Source organism: Tachyglossus aculeatus, chromosome 4, assembly GCF_015852505.1.
Source record: "Tachyglossus aculeatus isolate mTacAcu1 chromosome 4, mTacAcu1.pri, whole genome shotgun sequence".
Classification (NCBI taxonomy): domain Eukaryota; kingdom Metazoa; phylum Chordata; class Mammalia; order Monotremata; family Tachyglossidae; genus Tachyglossus; species Tachyglossus aculeatus.
The window spans coordinates 78,200,145-78,215,122 of record NC_052069.1 but is presented as its reverse complement, the minus strand read 5'-3'; the positions used below and the strand labels follow the sequence as shown (position 1 = coordinate 78,215,122).

Genomic DNA, 14,978 nt, shown 5'->3' with positions numbered 1-14,978 from the left:
AAATCCATTCAATTCAGATCCTTATGCATTCACACACATTAAGGGAAACAGGAGAAACAGAAAAGGTTACATTTAAAACATAATCACTTTTTTTAAAAATACATTTTCTAAATAGCTCTATTAAAAGAGGAAATGACACTTGTACTTTTCATGAGAGCGTTGATATCTGTTTCTCTCCACAACACTTAAAATTTATTAGGTGTTAAAAACAGTTCAGTTTCTTGTCACAGTGAAAGGTGTATGTTTCCTTTTAAATCAATTCACATTTTATTTCCCAAAACTTAATGTTAAATAAATGCTCAAGGAAAACCACAGGTCACTTGATCCCTGTAGCTCACTGAGTATTGTTTCTGTCAGTTTCTCTGCAAAGTAAAAAGGGGAAGAAACAAATTTGCTGAGCTACACATTTCAACTTGTCGACAACCCCATCCATGAGAAAACAGAAGAAAATATATATGCACTCTGTCCTGTCAAAAGGCTTTCGCCTTATCTTGAGAGACTGTCAGGGCAGAAACATCAGGGAATGGACAGGAGTCTATTAAATTAATAAGCTGCTGGTTGGTGTCTGGAGAGTTATGATGCCCCATAAATCCAGTTTGATCATGGTGGACAAGGTTTAAATCTGCAGACTTCTAATACACATCCAGTTCTTGGATTGGATTTGAAGTTTTGTGCTGGAGACACGGAGATAGTCTTGCAGCTTGTGAATTAAGATTTATCTTTTTTTTCATTTTTTTTCCCCAGTACTTGACAAAAAATGAAAGCACCTTAGGGATCCTAGAAAATCTTACTGCTTGAAATGAAAGAACTGTTGTCAAGGTGAAACTGTGACCTAGAAGCCCGAAATCAAATCTTGGTCATTCTTTCACACATCCCTCATCACAACTGTAAGTTAAAGGACTAAAGGAAAGGAAAGGAGGTCAAACTTTATCTGTAACCTGTTTTTGTAGTGATCCCTGTCAAACATTACTTAGTCTGTATCTGTGACACAGAGGAAACTAATGATGTCAGAGCTGACCAGTAATAAAGAAAAATAAATTGGGAAATATTTTCTTCATCTACTATATAAAGCACTCAGATAGTAGTCACAGTGATATAGAGTTTCTGCTGATACTTGGCTTTCAAAAATGATGTGCCTGGTTCTTGTCAAAGAAAGAACTGCTTATTGCTCAAGTGGCATGATTCTTAAAAAGAGAGTGAGCATTGTTTTGTTGTCTGTCTCTCCCTTCTAGACTGTGAGCCCGTTGTTGGCTAGGGATCGTCTCTATACGTTGCCAACTTTTACTTTCAAAGCGCTTAGTACAGTGTTTTGCACACAGTAAGTGCTCAATAAATATGAATGAATGAATGAATGAATTGAAATGTAACATATTCACTTTGTATAGAAAAATGTCTTAAAAAATGTAGCCGAATAAATGCATTTTAGTTTGCAGATCAGCCCGTAGGTTGATTGGTGTACTGAACATGTCAAGACCAGTATGGTTGCTCCAACTTGAGTTCTTTTTTAAATTCAGAAGCAGCCCTCACCATATTCACTATTGAACTGAAGTTACAGCACATGCAAAGTTCCATTCCACAAGAGGGCAGGGAGTAGTAAATCAATCAATTGTATTTATTGAGCACTTATTTTGTGCAGAGCACTTATTAAGCACTTGGGAGAGCAAAATATAACAGTAAGTAGACACATTCCCTGCCCAAAATAAGCTTACAGTCTTGAAGGGAGTAGAAGAAGAATGTGTGACAAGTAAATTATTCTTAACTAGTATGTTGGCCTCCTCATATTGAGGCATAATCTAAGCGATTTCTTGAAGTTTGTAAGTTTTTCAGTCAGTCATATTTATTGAGTGCTTACTGTATGCAGGGCACTGTATTAGGCTCTTGGGAGAGTACAATATAACAAAGACATTCCCTGCACACTACAAGTTTACAGTCTATAGGGGGAGACAGGCATTAATATCAATAAATAAAATTACAGATCTGTACATAAGTGCTGTGGTACTGGGAGAAGCGGATGAATAAAGGGAGCAAGTCAGGGTGACTCAGAAGGGAGTGGAAGAAAAGGAAATGAGGGCTTATTCAGGGAAGCCCTCTTGGAGGCGATGAGCCATCAGTAAAACTTAAGAAGTTTCTGTTTGATGCAGAGGTGGAAGGGCAACCACTGAATGTTCTTGAGGAGTGAGGAAACATGGCCTGATGGTTTTGTAGAAAAATGATCTGGGCAGCAGACTGACGTGTGGACTGAAGTGGGGAGAAAAGGATGCTGAGAGGCCAACAAGCAGAAATTTCCATAATTTTCCAGGAAACATTTTATTTTAATTTTTTAATGGGACTTATAGAGAGCTTACTATGTGACAGCTACTGTACTAAGCAATGGGGTAGAAACAAGATAATCAGGTTGGATACAGTCCCTGTCAATCAATCAATCAATTGTATTTATTGAGTGCTTACTGTGTGCAGAGCACTGTACTAAGCGCTTGGGAAGTACAAGTTGGCAACATATAGAGACAGTCCCTACCCAACAGTGGGCTCACAGTCTAAAAGGGGGAGACAGAGAACAAAACCAAACATACTAACAAAATAAAATAAATAGAATAGATATGTACAAGTAAAATAAATAAATAAATAAATAAATAGAGTAATAAATATGTACGAACATATATACATATATACAGGTACTCTGGAGAAGGGAAGGAGGTAAGATGGGGAGATGGAGAGGGGGGCAAGGGGGAGAGGAAGGAAGGGGCTCAGTCTGGGAAGGCCTCCTGGAGGAGGTGAGCTCTCAGTAGGGCCTTGAAGGGAGGAAGAGAGCTAGCTTGGCGGATGGGCAGAGGGAGGGCATTCCAGGCCCGGGGGATGACTTGGGCTGGGGGTCAATGGCGGAACAGGTGAGAACAAGGTACGATGAGGAGATCAGCAGCAGAGGAGTGGAGGGTGCGGGGTGGGCTGTAGAAGGAGAGAAGGGAGGTGAGGTAGGAGGGGGCGAGGTGATGGGGAGCCTTGAAGCCCAGGGTGAGGAGTTTCTGCCTGATGCGCAGATTGATTGGTAGCCACTGGAGATTTTTGAGAAGGGGAGTAACATGCCCTGAGCATTTCTGGACAAAGACAATCCGGGCAGCAGCATGAAATATGGATTGAAGTGGGAGAGACACGAGGATGGGAGATCAGAGAGAAGGCTGATGCAGTAGTCCAGACGGGATACGATGAGAGCTTGAACGAGCAGGGTAGCGGTTTGGATGGAGAGGAAAGGGCGGATCTTGGCAATGTTGCGGAGCTGAGACCGGCAGGTTTTGGTGATGGCTTGGATGTGAGGGGTGAATGTGAGAGCGGAGTCGAGGATGACACCAAAGTTGCGGTCCTGTGAGACAGGAAGGATGGTAGTGCCGTCAACAGTGATGGGAAAGTCAGGGAGAGGGCAGGGCTTGGGAGAGAAGACAAGGAGTTTAGTCTTGGACATGTTGAGTTTTAGGTGGCGGGCAGACATCCAGATGGAGATGCCCTGAAGGAAGGAGGAGATGTGAGCCTAGAGGGGTGGAGAGAGAGCAGGGGCAGAGATGTAGATTTGGGTGTCATCAGTGTAGAGATGATAGTTGAAGCCGTGGGAACGAATGAGGTCACCAAGGGAGTGAGTGTAGATCGAGAACAAAAGGGGAGCAAGAACTGAACCTTGAGGAACCCCTACAGTAAGAGGATGGGAGGGGGAGGAGGAGCCTGCAAAAGAGACTGAGAAAGAACGACCGGAGAGATAAGAGGAGAACCAGGAGAGGACGGAGTCTGTGAAGCCAAGGTCAGATAGCGTGTTGAGGAGAAGGGGGTGGTCCACAGTGTCGAAGGCAGCTGAGAGGTCGAGGAGGATTAGGACTGAGTATGAGCCGTTGGATTTGGCAAGCAGGAGGTCATTGGTGACCTTTGAGAGGGCAGTTTCCGTGGAATGTAGGGGACGGAAGCCAGACTGGAGGGAGTTGAGGAGAGAGTTGTTGTTGAGGAATTCGAGGCAGCGCGTGTAGACGACTCGTTCAAGGAGTTTGGAAAGGAATGGTAGGAGGGATACGGGACGATAACTAGAAGGTGAGGTGGGGTCAAGAGAGGGTTTTTTTTAGGATGGGAGAGACATGGGCATGTTTGAAGGCAGAGGGGAAGGAACCAGTGGAGAGTGAGCGGTTGAAGATGGAAGTTAAGGAGGGGAGAAGGGATGGAGCGAGAGATTTCATGAGATGAGAGGGAATGGGGTCAGAAGCACAGGTGGCCAGAGTAGCACTTGAGAGGAGGGAGGAGAGCTCCTCTGAGGATACTGCTGGGAAGGATGGGAGAGTAGCAGAGACTGTTGAGAGCCAGGGAGTTGGAGAAGGGGGAAAGTGACTTTGGGGAGGTCGGACCTGATGGACTGAATTTTGTTAATGAAGTAGGAGGCCAGATCGTTGGGAATGAGGGAAGGAGGAGGGGGAGGAACCGGGGGCCTGAGAAGGGAGTTGAATGTACGGAAGAGCTGGCGGGGGTGATGGGCATGGGTGTCAATAAGGGAGGAGAAATAGTTTTGTCTGGCAGAGGAGAGGGCTGAGTTAAGGCAGGAAAGGATAAACTTGAAGTGAACGAGGTTGGCACGGTGTTTAGACTTTCGCCAGCAGCGTTCGGCAGCTCGAGCATAAGAGCGAAGGAGGCGGACAGTGGCAGTGATCCAGGGCTGTGGGTTAGTGGTACGAGAGTGGCGAAAGGAAAGGGGAGCGAGTGAGTCTAGCTGAGTAGAAAGGGTAGAGTTGAGAGCAGTAATCTGATCATCAAGACTGGGTAGAGAGGAGTGGGTGGCGAGGTGGGGTGTGAGGTGCTCAGAAAGATGGATGGGGTCAAGAGAGCGGAGATCTCTGTGAGGGAGTAATATGGATTTACAGGGGAAAGGAGTGTGAGTGAGGAGGCAGGTGAGAAGATTATGATCAGAGAGAGGGATTTCAGAGTTGGTGAGGGTGGCCACAGTGCAGCGATAGGAGATGATGAGGTCGAAGGTATGACCAAGTTGGCGAGTGGGTGAGATGGGGTGGAGCAAGAGGTTGGCAGCGTCGAGGAGAGATAGAAGGCGGGCGGCAGAGGAGTCAACAGGGATATCCATGTGGATGTTGAAGTCTCCGAGGATCAGAGTGGGCATGGAGAAGGAGAGAAGGAAGGTGAGGAAGGGGTCAAAGTCGTTAAAGAAGTTGGAGGTGGGGCCGGGAGGGCGGTAGATGACGGCTACAAGAATCTGGAGGGGGTGGTAGAGGCGAATAATGTGGGCTTCAAAGGAAGGGAAGGAAAAGGAAGGGGGAGGAGGGATGGTGCAAAAGCGACATTGGGGGGCGAGAAGGAAACCGACACCTCCTCCTTTTCCGGTGAGTCTGGGGGAGTGGGAGAAGAAGAGGCCTCCATTCGAGAGAGCAGCAGAAGAGACCGTGTCGTCTGGAGACAGCCATGTTTTAGTTAGGGCGAGGAGGAGTAGAGAGCTAGGAAGGAATAGGTCCAGGATGAAAGGAATCTTACTTAGAGCGGGGGTTCCAGAGGCCACACTTGACAGCAGCTGTCGAGGGAGGGGAGGGAGGGGGAAGGGTGCGAGGGGTGGGGAGGGTTTGGATTGGGATGAGTTGGCGGGGGCCTTGGTGGGGAGAGTGGGAAGAGGGGAGGCGACGGAAAAGGAGAAATGCGATGGAGTGAGGGCGGGGAGAAAGGGAGGGGGCCGGGAGGGAGGAGTGGAGGACTGGTGCTGGTACAGAGGGATCCTTGGTAGGGGGTGATGGGGAGTGGTCTTCGTGGGGGAGAGGGAGGGTAAAAGCTGGGTGGGAGAGGGGAAGGTGAGGAATGGGAATGGCAGTTGGGAGCAAGGGAATTGAAGGTTCATGGTGAGTTCAGGAGGGCGAGTGACAGTACAGTGGGAGGTTAACAATTGAGATGCGGAAGCAGTAAAACAGTAGCAGTGATATAAGTAGGCGATGGCATCATAGGGTGTAGTTAAACAATTAATATGCTATGGCAATAATAAAATTGGCAGATAATGATGTCACAGGGAGCAGATACAAACTATTAGTGCTGGAGTAGGGTGGGCCTGTTAAGGGGGGTCAGGGAGCAGAGATACCTGGGGAGAGGAGCAAACAGCCAACTAGCATGGGAAGGCTGAGTAGGTGCGAATGAGATTGTCGTTAATGTAACTTGGTGCTAACAAGGGCCTTTTTTCCGGGGTGGCGGGGCGGCGGGGGGGGGGGGGGGGGGAGGGGAGAGTCTGTCAGGACCGGACCGGGAAGTGGGGGGATGGGGGTACTTTAAGGAAGGTCGCTAAAGTGGGGTGGGGTGGGGGAAGCAGGGGGCATCTGTGGGGGCGCTCTGAGGAGGGGTCCCACATGAGACTCAAAGTCTAAGAGGGAGGGAGGAGGGAGGAGCCACAAGAAGCAGCGAGGCTCAGTGGAAGGAGGCCAGGCTTGGGTTGTAATCCCGGCTCTGCCACCTGTCAGCTGTGTAGCTCTGGGCATGTCACTTCACTTCTCTACACCTCAGTTACCTCATCTGCAAAATGGGGATAAAGATTGTGAGCCCCACCTGGGACAATCTGATTATCTTGTATTCCCCCCAGCACTTAGAACAGTGCTTGGCACATAGTAAACACTTAACAAATGCCATTATTATTATTATTATTATTATTATTCAATCCTAATTTTATTAATAATAAATAGAATGCTAATTATTATTATCATTATTATTATATAATTAGAGAAGCAGCATGGCTAGGTGGAAAGAGCATGGGCTTGGGAGTCAAAGGTCATTGGTTGTAATCCCGACTCCGCCACTTGTCTTCTGTGTGACTTTGGGCAAGTCACTTCACTTCTCTGTGCCTTAGTTACCTCATCTGTAAAATGGGAATTAAGACTGTGAGCCCCATGTGGGACAACCTAATCACCTTGTATTCCCCCCAGCACATAGAACAGTGCTTCACATATAATAAGCTCTTAACAAATGCCATCATTATTATTAATATTTATGGTATTTGTTAAGTGCTTATTTTGTACCAAGCACTGATCTAAGAGCTGGGGTAGTTACAAGCTTATCAGGTTGCCCCACATGGGGCTCACAGTCTTAAATCCCCATTTTACAGATGAGGTAACTGAGGCACAGAGAAGTTAAGTGGCTTGCCTAAGGTCTCACAGCAAACAAGTGATGGAGCCGGCATTAGAACCCATGTCCTCTGACTTCGAAGCCCATACACACTTTCCACTAAGCCTAAAGCACAGAGAGGTTGAGTGATTAGCCCAAATTCACACAGCAGACAAGTGATGGAGCTGGGATTGGAATCTAGGTCATCTGACTCCTAGGCCTATGTTCTTTCTACTGGGCCACGTAGTCCAGCGATACCATTTTGCTCCCTAAACCAGTAGAGCCAGTGATGCAATAGATATTTTAGGTATTACCTAACAAAGTCATTTCTTAACCAAATTTCTATATCCCTCTATGCCCACCCACCCCCACCCCACCCACCTCAACTAATCTGTCAAGGGTCTTTCTTTATCACTTACTGTGTACAGAGCACTGTACTAAGTGTTTGAGAGAGTTCAATACGATTGAGTTGGTAGATGTAATTCCCACCCACAAGGATCAATCAATCATACTTATTGAGTTCTTACTGTTTCCACAGCACAGCACTAAGCACTTGGGAGAGTACAATATATTAATTATTAATTATGATTATATTTAATTTTATTAAATCCCGGCTCTGCTAATTGTTAGCTGTGTGACTTTGGGCAAGTCACTTAACTTCTCTGTGCTTCAGTTCCCTCATCTGTAAAATGGGGATGAGGACTGTGAGCCCCCCGTGGGACAACCTCATCACCTTGCAACCTCCCCACAGTGCTTTGCACATAGTAAGCACTTAATAAATGCCATCATTATTATTATTATTCATATTCCCTGCCAACAAGGAGCTTGAAATCTAGATGGGGAGAGAGATATTAAAATAAATTATAGATATGTACATCAGTGCTGAGGGTGAATAAAGGATACAATTCCAAGTGCAAGGATGGTGCAGAAAGGAGAGGGTAAAGAGGAAATGACAGCTCAATTGGGAAAGGCCTCTTGGAGGAGATGTCTTTTGGATGTGAAGGGAAATGTAATTTCAGGCCATAAACAGGGCATGGGTGAGGGGATGGCAGCGAAGTGGACATGATTAAGGTACAGTGAGTAAGTTGGAGTTAAAGGAGTGAAACGAGCATATTGGATTGTAACAGGAAGTCTGTGAGGTAAGGTAGAAGAAGGGACATAGTAATTGAGCACTTTAAAGCCAATAGGAGTTTCCGTTTGATGCTGATGTGGATGGGTAGCCACATGGAAATTCTTGAGAAGTGGGGAAACATGGCTTGGTCCAGGCAGCAGAGAGATGTATGGACTGGAGTGGGAAGAGATAGGAGGCAAGTCAGTAAGGAGGCTGATGTAGTAATCAAGATCGGAAAGAAAAGGTCCAGATGTTAACATAGTAGCAGTTTGGATGGAGAGGAAAGGATGGATTTTAGTGATGTTGTGAAGGTAGACCTCATTGGATTTGGTGATTAATTGAGTATGTAGATTAACTGAGAGAAATGAGTCAAGATATCACCAGGGTTACAGACTTGTGAGATGGGGGGATGATAGTGCTTTCTACAATGGGGAAAGTCAAGGGGAGGAGAGGGTTTGGGGGAAGATGAGCATTTCTTTCTTGTACATGTTAAGTTTAGGTGTCAGTGGGATACCAAGTAGCGATATGCTGAAAATAGGAGCAATGCAAGACTGCAGAGAAGGAGAAAGATCAGGGCTGGAGATCCAGAGAGACAGATAATTAAAAAACTACATATATGGGAAATGGGAGAAAATGAGGATATATATATATATATATAGTGCTCTTTGGTTGAATGTCAAGTGCTTGAGGGATACAGATCCAAATAGATAGACAATGAAGAAGGGGCAGCAAATTGGCATAATGACGGATTCATCAGGAAAGGTCTTTTGGAGGAGATACGATTTTAGGAGGGTTTTGAAGGTGGGGAGTGTGGTGCACTGTTAGATGTATATCTATATAGATATGTATCCATAGATATATATGGTTCCAGGCTAGAATAATCTGGGTAAGGGTTTGGTGGTGGCATAGATAAGATCTCAGTACAGTAAATAGGTTGGAGTTAGGGATTAAATTGTGCTGGATGGGTTGTAGTATTAGATAAGCAAGGTAAGGTAGGAGGGGGTGATCTGATTGAGTGCTTTTTAAAGTCGATGGTAAGGAGTTTCTGTTGAATGGTAAGGAGAATATACTACCATTAGAAGTGTTTGAGAAGTGGCATTTAAGAAGTGGGTAGTCATTTTTCATTTAGAAAAATGATCTGGGAAGCAGAGTGAAATGTGGACTGAAATAGGAAGACAGGAGCCTGGAAAATCAGTGAGAAGGCTGTTGCAGTAGTCAAGGAAGGATAGAAGTTTGGATGGAGAAAAAGGTATGAATTCAAGAGGTATAGCGAAGGTAGAATTGAGGAGATTTGGTGTTAGATTGAATATATGGATTGAATTAGAGAGATGAGTCAAGGATAATGCCAAGTTCATGGACTTGTGATACCAGGGAGAATGGAGATTTTGTGCTGGGATGAGAAGGATAGGGTTTGAGTAGGAAGATGAAGAGTTCTGTTTTGGACATGTTAAATTTGAGGAGCTGGTGGTACATCCAAGTAGTGATGTCCTGAAGGCTGGAGAAGATGCAAGACTTCAGAGAAGGAGAGAGGATAAGGCTGGAGAGGTAGATTTGGAAATCATCTTTGTTGAGGTAGTACTTGAAGCTGTGGGAGAAAATGAGTCCTCCAAGGAAGTGGTGTATTTAGAGAATAGAAGGGAAATCAAACATGAGCCTTGAGGAGGGTGGGCAACAGAGGAGGAGCTGGCAGAGAGATAGGAGAACCAGGAGTGAATAGTGTCACAAGCCAAGATTGGTTAATGTTTCCAGAAGAAGATGTGGTACACAGTGTCAAAGGTGTCTGAGAGGTCAAGGAGGATTAGGATGGAGTAGTGGCCATTGGATTTGTCAGGAAAGAGATTATTCATGTTGTTTTCTTATGCTGTCGAGTTGTCTATGACCCATAACGATGTCATGGACACATCTCTTCCAGAATGCCCCACTTCCATCTGAAATCATTCTGATAGTGTATCCATAGAGTTTTCTTGGTAAAAATATGGAAGCTGTTTACCATTCCCTCCTTCTGAGCAGTAAACCTGAGTCTCCACCCTAGATTCTCTCTCATGCTGCTGCTGCCCAGCACAGGTGAGTTTTGACTTGTAGCAGATTGCCTTCCACTTGCTAGCCACTGCCCAAGCTAGAAATGGAATGAATATGCATCCGCTTGACTCTCCTTCCCATAGTCGAACTGGTAAAGTATCGGAAACTTTCCAGGTGCGACTCTGAGAGGTGGGTTATTCATGTAGAGAGGGCGATTTATGTTAAGTGAAGGTTGGATGGCAGATTGAAAGGTGTCAAGGAGAGAAGTGGGGAAAAGGTAGTGGAGACAGGGGTTGTAGCCAGCTCACTGGAGAAGTTTGGAATGGAATAGTTAGATGGAGATGGGGTTATTGCTGAAGAGTGCTGTGGAGTCAAGGAAGAGTTCTTTTAGGATAGGGGATAATACATGAGTGTGTTTAAAACAGTGCAGAAGGAACCACTGAATAGTTAGCAGTTGAAGACTGCAGTCAGGGAGGGAAGGAAGGGGGGCAAGTGTATTGATAAGTTGTGAAGAGATGAGATTAGAAGTGCGTGTGGAAAATCAATCAAATAATTGTATTTATTGAGCTCTCACTGTTTGCAGAGCCCTGTACTAAGTACTTGGGAGAATACAATATGACAGAGTTGGTAGACACATTCCCTACCCACAAGGATCTTACAATCTAAAGGATGTAGGTTTAAGAGGATGTAGGAGATTCCCTCTTAAGATACTTATGGGAAGGTGGGAGAGTGGAAGAAGTGGCAAGAAGAGCATGGGACTAGAGATAAGCAGGGTGGATTTTAGGGAGATCATGCCTGATGGTTCCGTTTTATCAGTGAAGAATGTGGCAAGGTCATTGGGAATAAGAGATGGAGAAGGAACGGGAACAAGGGGTTTGAGGAGGGAGTAAAAAGACTGAAACGGCTAGTGTGGGAAATGGGCACAGAAGTCAGTAAGGATGGAGAATTAAGGTTGTTGGGAGGAGAAGGAAGAGTTAAAGCAGGTGGGGAAGAGTTTCAGATGGATGGGTTTGGCCTGGTATCTGCATTTTGGCCAGCAGCACACCACAGCTTATGGACAGAGAGCCAGGAGGCCTTCCCAGACTAAGCCCTTTCCTTCCTCTCCCCCTCGTCCCCCTCTCCATCCCCCCCCATCTTACCTCCTTCCCTTCCCCGCAGCACCTGTATATATGTATATATTTTTGTACATATTTATTACTCTATTTATTTATTTATTTATTTATTTTGTGCATGTCTATTCTATTTATTTTATTTTGTTAGTATGTTTGGTTTTGTTCTCTGTCTCCCCCTTCTAGACTGTGAGCCCGCTGTTGGGTAGGGACTGTCTCTATGTGTTGCCGACTTGTACTTCCCAAGAGCTTAGTACAGTGCTCTGCACACAGTAAGCGCTCAATAAATACGATTGATTGATTGATTGATTGGAAGTGCACTGTGGAGGTGATCCAGAGATGCAGTTTAGTGGTGCAAGATTGATGGAAGGATAGGGAGTGAAGGAGTTGAGTTCAGTGAAGACAGAAGAGTTGAGAGTGAGGATATGTGGTCAAGAGAAGGTAGTTTGGGTATGGAGACCAAATGGGGCATGATGACTTTGAAAAATGGGAAGGGGTTGAAAAATCAGAGGTTTCTATGGAGGAACAGAGCAGATTTGTCGGGAGTGGGTGTGTTAATGAGAAGACAGGAAGTTGATGTTGGAGAGTGGAATTTCAGAGTTGGTGAGGTTAGAGATTGTACAGTGATTAGAGATGGTATCAGATGTATGTCCAAGTTGGTGAGTGGGTGAGGTGGGGTGGATCAAGAGGTTACTGGATTTGAGGAATGGGAGGCGGCAGGCAGTGGAAAGGCAATAGGGAATATTCACATGGATATTGAAGTACTTGGGGATCAGTGTAAGACTCGAGAATGAGAAGGAAAGTGAGAGAGAGATTAAAATTGTTCATAAATATGGATGTGGGGCCTGTAGGACAAAATATGGCATTGACTAGTTATTTCAGTGGAATGTAGAGGCAGATATAGGCTTCAAAGGAAGGGAAAGAAATGGATGGTTGGGGTGGGGAGGAGGATGGTGTGGCACAAGAAGTAAGCCGATTACTTACCAATCCAATTAAAAATCCTGCCCAGGAAATCCTTGAGAAAAACTGAAGAGTTCTGCAATATGTCTTGGAGGCCAAAAATGTCTGGCTTCATAGTCTGCCAAGAAGAGTAACTCTCAGAGGCCAGCAGGACTCTGGTTTGGGAAGTCCTTGCCTCTGACCCTAGACTGTGTCCTAGGCTGTAAGCTCCTTGTGGGCAGGGAACATGTCCATCCACTCTGTTATATTGTTTCTCTCAAGCCCTTAGTACTGTCCTCCAAACACAGTAAGTGTTCAATAAATACTATTGATTGATTGATTGAGCCACCAAATTATATTATAGAGCTTGCCCTATATAATGTATTATATTATCAGCTCATCTTCCCTGTCAGAATACTGGGTCAGGAGGGTCCATTTCTGTGTCTGTCAATAAAGAATGGATAATTCAGACGGAGTTTTCAGGAGGCCCTCTTAATGTTTGCACTCAGGTTGTAGAACTGCTATCTAGATTTATACTCAAGATTAAAACAACTAGAAAAAAAATCTGATCAGGACAGCTGTATTTATTTTTTTATAAGGCAATTCACATTCACAAGCTGGTGGTAAGTTGTTTGAGCATTTTACTATTGTGCTTCTCTATGACTCTGTAATATGGTGACTGACTGTAGAGACTAATTTTCCATTCCATTTATATTGACAATAATCGTGATACCTGTTCAGCACCTACTCTGCTCTAAATATTAGACTTTGGTGGAGTAGATATATTAAAATCTGGATCAGATATGGTCCTTCCAGGAACTGGAGGGAGAACAGGTATTTTATTCCTGTTTTACAGATGAGGAAACTGATGATTATACTACTTGCAGTATTTATTAAGCACTTACTATTTGCCAAGCACTTTACCAAGTATTGGCATAGATACAATATAATTAGGTTGGACACAATTCCTGTCCTACATATGGGTCACAGTCTAAGGAGCACAGAAGCACAGAGAAATTAAGTTACTTGCCCAAAGTCACCCAGCAGGCAACTGGTGGAGAAGCAGGGATTAGAACTCATATCTCCAGGCTTCCAGTTCAGTGATCTTTTCACTGGCCTTGCTGCTTCTCCAGATATATCAGAGTCACTCAATCTCCAGTGCTGGCACATTTACATAGACCTGTCCCAGTTGAGGTCAGCAGAAAAAAATGCACATTGCTTCCTTGAAGATGGCTTGTTAATCTCATAAAATCTAATTGTTTACCCCAGTTAAGAAAATTATTCAGTCAATATCAGTTAATGGTCTGAAAAAGGTTTAAAGGCTAAATAAATTCACTAATTTTTTTTCATTTCTGAATATTGAAAGGTGAGCTACCATTTTTTCCCTAAAAGATGCCAGTTTGGTTTAATTTATCCAGGTTCTTAAAAGGACCTTAAAATTAACATTGTGTGTTGAGTATGTTCCATTTTTCTAAAATGAACAAGTCCACTTTAAAAAAAAAATAAAAATAAATACATTAAGATGGTTGTTTTGCCTCCTAGTATCCAAAGTTCTATTCTACACAAAAAGTGAGCTTTGATTGACTCATTTTATCAGGCCACAGTTACACTTGGGAGGTTTCATTGTTCAGTAGCATATGCCAGATAATGGAAATGGAATTGTTACCCCTACTTTGGTTGCTCTACTTTGTCCTTCGATTACTTTGGACAGGTCACATGTTCACTCATATAATTACCTCAGTTTTCTCTTTAGCTAAAAGGAGTAGCCAAAGATCCTTAACCCCTCCACCCCCTCCAAAACAGACACACACACACACACACACACACACACACACACACACACACACACACATACTATTATTGCCATAGCATATTGATTGCTTAACTACACCCTGTGATGCCATCACCTACTTTTATCATTGCTACTGTTTTATTGCTTCTGCATCTCAATTGTTAACCCCCCGCTGTACTGTCACTCGCCCTGCTGACCTCACCATGAACTTTCAGTTCCCTTGCTCCCAACTGCCATTCCCATTCCTCACCTTCCCCTTCCCCTCTCCCACCCAGCTGTTTCCCTCCCTCTCACCCACCAAGACCGCTCCCCCTCACCCCCTACCAAGGATTCCTCTGTACCAGCGCAGGTCCTCCGCTTCTCCCTCCCGGCCCCCTCCCTCCCCTTCTCCCCGCCCCCACCCCATCCCAGTTCTCCTTTCCCATCGCCACCCCCCTTCCCACTCTCCCCGCCCAGGCCCCCGCCAACTCATCCCAATCCAAACCCTCCCCACCCCTCGCACCCTTCCCCCTCCCTCCCCACCCTCGACAGCTGCTGCCAAGTGTGGCCTCTGGAACCCCTGCTCCGTTTTAAGTAAGACCCCTTTCATCCTGGACCTTTTCCTTTCCAGTTCTCTACTCCTCCTCGCCCTAACTGAAACATGGCTGTCGCCGGACGACACAGTCTCTTCTGCTGCTCTCTGCAGTGCAGGCCTCTTCTTCTCCCACTCCCCCGGACTCACCGGAAAAGGAGGTGTCGGTTTCCTTCTCGCCCCCCAATGTCGCTTTCACACTATCCCTCCTCCCCCTTCCCTTTCCTTCCCTTCCTTTGAAGCCCACATTATTCGCCTCTACCACCCCCTCCAGATTCTTGTAGCCGTCATCTACCGCCCTCCAGGCCCCACTTCCAACTTCTTTAACGACTTTGA

The 14,978-nt window shown here is 45.1% G+C and overlaps 1 protein-coding gene and 1 non-coding gene across 3 annotated transcripts in view; one reads left to right on the top strand and one right to left on the bottom strand.

Moving 5' to 3' along the window:
* The window catches only part of ZFPM2 (zinc finger protein, FOG family member 2), a 535,407-nt gene that overhangs the window by 368,376 nt on the left and 152,053 nt on the right, over window positions 1-14,978 (top strand). The gene's annotated exons all lie outside the window — the stretch shown is intronic.
* Window positions 10,287-10,423, bottom strand: LOC119927989. The gene has a single exon (XR_005450951.1). It is a non-coding gene; the product is annotated as a small nucleolar RNA SNORA7 (small nucleolar RNA).